General features: G+C 33.2%; 1 pseudogene; it reads left to right on the top strand.

Annotated features, from left to right (window-relative positions):
* Positions 1-2,595: 2,595 nt before the first annotated feature.
* Positions 2,596-5,775, top strand: LOC149544289 (cyclin-A1-4-like; annotated as a pseudogene).
* Positions 5,776-6,153: the final 378 nt, after the last annotated feature.

The following is a 6,153-nucleotide window of genomic DNA, read 5'->3' as shown; positions in this document are numbered from 1 at the left end:
AAACAGAGTCTTGATGGGTATTCAGAAAACTTTAACAGAGGTGGAACTTTTAAAAATTTTCATCGAAAGGTCTGAGTCTGAAGTACTTGAGGTCATTTCAATATTCTCATCTACTTTAGAAAGGTGCATGCATGCTCAGTTCCTTGACTTTTGATCTGTATGAATTGAGAGAGAAGGGAGTTAAAGCTTTTGGACCACTCTTGAAATCTCAGAAGATGCTCAAAAATTTTAAATTCATAGATACCCACATTTTTGAAGAAGTTGCTAGATTCATTTGTGAGATTCTTCCATCTCTTGAAAGGATTAAGGGTTTGCATTTTTGTCACAACTACTCAGAAGATGATGCAGCAGAGGCCCTTTCAGTGCTTGTAAAAAAATGCATTGCTCTACAGGATTTTGAATTCTCAAGAAGTTGTATAGGTATCTAAGGTGTTAAATCTTTAGTAGGAGCTTTGATCCAATGCAGCAAGTTGAAAACACTCAATTTATCAAATAACATGTTTGGGATAGTCAATGGTGTTTCTCTGAGCCAAGTCATCTATGGACAAATAGTTCTCACAAAAGTTCATTTAAACTATATGAATCTTGAGGATGAAGGCACAATTGCCATTGTAGATAGCCTCAAGGATGTTACTCCATCTTTAAGAGTTCTTATGATTGCTAGAAATGGTATCACTCCAAAAGCGGCTCCAGCTTTGGCTGCATGCCTTGCTGAAAAAAGCTTGTTGACAAAGTTTGTTGCAGCACAAAACAAACTCAAGGACGATGGAACAATCATGATATGCAAAGAAATTTTGAAAGGTCATGAGCAGCTTAGAGTGCATGATTTGAGTACTACTGCTATCTCTAGAATTGGGGCTAAGGCTACTGTAGAGGCTGTTGCAGACAAGCCTAATTTCAGTCATCATTTTATCTATGGGAATTTCATTACTAAAAAAGGAATTGAGACGGTCAAAAATGTGCTAAGAAAATTAAGGTACCAAGGGTGAATATGTTCTTGGAGTGCTGTATCAATATAAATATGACAATCACATGATGTATCAATATAAAAATGAGGGTCTCAGTGATAGTGACTATAAAACTGACAGCGAGTTAAAGTGGTATTGCATTTATGATTAAGAGCATTGCAAGAGGTTTTGATTTCAAAAAAAATTGGAAAAATCTGTTAAGTCTTCAAACACACATCCTAATTCTCTTTAATGAGACTGAAGTTTTTTCGCTTGTAATAGTCTCATTACAGTCATTTTTTGGTTCCTTGAACATATAGTCAACGTGGTCTTTTTTGATTCCTTGAACATATAGTCATCTTTTGGTTCCTTGGCGGCAGAGCCCTCTTTTATATAATGCTAAACTTACTGACTCTATTTTAGAGTCCTTGAATAATTGTCTGATATCATCTTCCTTAACAACTTGAGGAAGGTTACCAATATATGCAATTTTTCATCCACTAATTTTAACTGGTGTACTTTTTTTCTTTGGTCTAACTTTGGACAACTCAATTTTCATGGATATGTCCCTCCTAAATACAAAAGTAAAAACAAATAAAAATTCTTTTACATTCAATTAGTATACCTTGACTCACCGAGTCATTGTCCATTCATGACCAAGTCCAAGCTGGGTCACGAGTTAAATTTCCCTTGTTGAGTCAAAGCTGAGTCTGAGTCTCGTTACTTTGAATTGAATAAAATTGGAGTTGAAAATTCTAGTCAATACCCATTACATGTCCTAATAGCCATGTTACCATATTTGTGCATCCGACTTGTGGACTAGATGTAGGTCTATATTGGGTTTGGATTCTTGAACCGGTATGTACTAGATGTGCATAGTGTTTAGATTTGACCCTATGGATTTGTGATCTGTGAATCCGGACAAACCCACAGGGTCAAATTTGAACCCCGCATGAATCCATATGAATTCTAATGTGAATCTATGCAAATCCCTAGAGACCCATATGCCAAACATGGAATAAATACACATGATTCCATACATAATGCATGCATATGTTCTTATATATAATACATATACACATGAATCCATATGAATCATAATAAGAAAAAAAATAATGAATCATATTTTGGTACCTAAGTCCATCCCTGAATCAGAATGAGCAACTTAACCTAATAGTTGCAATGCTACTCCTATAACAATGCACATATTTCTAGTTACTCATAATCCTAGTTATGGGTTTTTTTACTATTGTACTGAATTTTGTTCTCTGTTTTCACTAGTTTATAGTGTACCCTTAACACCTCAACTAGTTTTAGATTCTTGGATCAAAATTGTATTCTCAAGTTAGTCAGCATTTAACAAGCACGTCCATTTTTAGCCTATTAAAATGTTTGCCATATTGTTAACCATGTTTTTGACTAGTTTTAGCTCACAATATTGATTTGATAATAATTAAACTCTGTGATTTTAGTTGCATTTCAAGATTTTGTGCCTACAAATTAGAGCTTGTGATTTGTTCATAGGAGTAATAGGTCATGTTTCATGACAAATTTTCTCACTTGAATCTTCTGTGCAAACATTATTCAAAAATTTAGGGTTAGAAGAGGCAGGCTTTGTACATTTCACTATTGCTTAAGTGACCAAGCCATGACTGGGTGACAACAGCTTAATAATATCTGCATTACTCGGGCCAAGGTTGTGAAGTCCACATCTAACAATAACATTGTTTCTTGTGAAAACCAACTACCCCCACCTTTTCCTCCGGTGGGCCAAAGGAAGATGAGGAAAAGACCAGCATCTGAGGATTCCACCACACATTCTTTACATGATGCTACTAGTCCAGCTAAATGTTGAGCAATACTTGCAGATGTGACTAACATGTACAAAGATGGAGAATTGGCTTTGCCAAGAGTTAGGACACGTAAGGTAAAATTGAATTTTATTTTGCATACTTATGTTGGTTTTAACTTTTATATTTTGCATGTTATTTCAGGGAGATGATGAGAAATGACATTTTAGTCTAAATTGTATGGCAAAAGTTTGCTTTAATTTAGTATTCTATGCACACTAGGGTCTGGATTTAAATTTTGCATATCTTAAAGAGAACCTGATACTATTTGTGTCATATATCCTCTGTTCTTACTTGAAGAAATTCTCACTATTGTATGTTAAATAGCTTACGCTTTCCTTTTGGATATATATAATTTATTTGTATTGTGATATGAGCTTAGGTTGCATCCCTGGGTAACAATAGAAAAGGAAAATGCCAAGGAATTATTCAAAATGTCAATACAGATACTAAAGTTGTGTAAATTGAAAAGGATATGATACTTGTCCCTTACCATTCCAAGGATCATTCTTCCAATGATGATGTTGGGATTGGTGAAAAAAGAGCAATGGAGAGAATGCGCAGGATATATAGGCTAATTCTAAAGATCTAACTACAACTCAAGAAAATATACTAGTGTAATTACAATGCAAACAACTTGTAGCTGAAACAAATAATGAAAATTCTTTAACATGTGCTAATGAGGCATTAGTGTCTTCTCTAAAGCAACAAATTTGCCAAAATCAGCACATATCGAGAGAGCTTAAGAACAATTCAAAATAAGATAATTTGATTGGGATTTCATAAACCAATTAAGAGTACCTAAACATATAATTCATTAAGTTTTGTTTTTTATTTTGATTGATTTTCCAAATTCTCTTCTTTCTGCTTTTTACTCACAGTTTTGATCTTCTACAAATGTCAGGAGTTCCTACCATTCTAGTCAAATCTCGTGAAGGTGTGGGGTACTCAAGCCGTTCTCACTATATTGATATTGATTTGGACCATGGTGATCCTTAGATGTGTACTACTTATGCTATAGAAATTTATGATAACTTACACATTATAGAGGTTTGCTCTGTTCACAGCGATCTTTTATTCTTGATCCAAAAAATTTATATTGTTTAATTGATCTAATTTGTTTCTATGCACTTTTCTAATGCTTGTTAGTATAATTCTCACTATTGTTAGATGTATTATGTTTTTAAAAACTTCAACTTATCGTTGTAAATTTTTTGTTATAGGCATATAATTGTAGATCCTTGGATGGATCTACAATGTTCTACAAAGGAAGTTGTGAATTACTTTTTTTTTATGTGGTGTGCTAGATATAGATTTAGTTGATACATATCTTCACTAAAAATTGCAAATTTTTGTTGATGTTCTAAGCTTAAATGAAGTAATATAGGTACTTGAAGCAAAAAAGTTATCGATTTTCATGTGTCAAGCTAGACTGAATTTATGACATTTTCTTGAAGCTTCTTTTGATTAATACTTACAGTCATCAATTACTTTTTCAGCTAAAACAATGAGAATTACCTTGTTACATTGAAACAATTCAACAGGAGATCAATGTAAATATGAGGGGCATGCTTGTTCATTGGCTTGTTGAGGTTTTTTGCTTATTGCATTTCTTCATGCTATCTGTATATTTATTTTTCCCTATTGTAGTTGTGCAATTAATTTTATATAATCAATTCAAAATTAGATTGTTGTAACAGGTTGCCGAGGAGTACAAGCTTGTGCTAGGTAGACTTTACTTAACGGTGTCCTATATTGATCAGTTTCTCTCTACAAATGTTGTGAATAGACAAAAGCTTCAGCTTCTTGGGGTTACTTGCATGCTTGTTGCCTCATGTTTACTTCTTGCCTACTGTAACATTTTCTTTTCTTTTCTTTTCTTTGGTCAATTTTTAACTACTACTTTGATGTCACTTTCATGAAGTATGAAGAAATTTGTGCTCCACATGTGGAAGAATTTTGTTACATTATAGATAATACTTACACAAGGGAGGAGGTACAATTTTCCTTTTGTATTGCAAGATGATTTGTCACATCTCTCTTGGACGGTATTCTTAAAATGAGAATTATCCTTATCTTAATACTAATAGGTGTTAGAAATAGAGATTGATGTCCTAACTTATTTGCGATATGATCTGACAACACCAACAACTAAGAGCTTTCTCAGGTAATGTTTTTTGTGGAGCAATCTTGGTGACTATTTTCATCGAAGTTAACATGAAAAACAAAAACATTGATATATTCAAATGTAAGGCACAGAACAATCATGATAAATTAATTTTGTACTCATTTTTCATTTTCCCTTCTCAATTTGAATAGGCGCTTTGCCTATGCTGCTCAAACATGAAATAAGGTAGCTTTACATTCTAGTTTTATTTTTTTGTATGTGGGAGATAAAATTATTTAATATATAAAAGTATTTTATTCTTACCTTCATAATTTTTTTTCATTCAAGTTCCATCTCTACATTTGAAATTCATGGGCAGTTGTCTTGCTAAACTCACCCTTGTTGAGTATGACTTTCTTCGTTATGTTCCATCAATGATAGCTACATCAACTATATTTGTGGCAAGGATGACTCTTGATCCTGGAACTTTCCCCTGGGTAATGTAAATTCCATTGAGTCATTTTTTTGTTTGGTTTTGTCTATACTGAAATTTGAACAAGTTTGTATTGTCCTCGATCTTCAGAATCCTATGCTAGAACATTACATAGGCTATAAAGTATCAGAGATGAAGGACTATATTCATGCATTGCATAATTTACAACTAAATAGAAAAGGGTGTGCATTGACTATAGTCAGGGAGAAGTATCGCCAACACAAGGTATCTAAATATCTTCTAGCATTTAAAATTTAAAATTTATCACCCCCATGGTCAATAATTTCCAGCATTTTTCTTTTGTATTTACAGTTCAAATGTGTGGCAAACATGTCTCCCCCAACAGAAATTTCTCCTCAGTTCTTGGATTACCAATAATAATGAAGTTGAAGCTAATATCTTGAGGGTTGAGTGGCTCTTAATTTGGAATAGGATTTAGCTCACTACCAGAAAATATATCAAATTTCAGTGTTCAAATCTATAGATCGTTTAATAATTGACATCCTTTAATTTTTTTCACATTATCTATTTTCAAAGTCTACTCTATGTAAAGTCTATAATATGTACTATTTGCATGACGCTCCTAATTGTTTTGTTCTCCATATATGTTCAGCAAATGGCAATGGCTGAAAGAATTTATTTTTCAAGTCCTCAAATGCTTTATATAGTTTGGTCGAAATGATTCAACTTGTCACCAATACAGATGTCAATATCCAGTGTTCAGATCCATAGCAAAACCACCACCTTTAGTTTTTT

The sequence above is a fragment of the Cupressus sempervirens genome, chromosome 8 (genome assembly GCF_028749045.1).
Source record: "Cupressus sempervirens isolate cs-2001-9-10 chromosome 8, ASM2874904v1, whole genome shotgun sequence".
NCBI classification, from domain to species: Eukaryota; Viridiplantae; Streptophyta; class Pinopsida; order Cupressales; family Cupressaceae; genus Cupressus; species Cupressus sempervirens.
The sequence above is the reverse complement of the archived record's forward strand: the minus strand, read 5'-3'. Positions and strand labels throughout refer to the sequence as shown.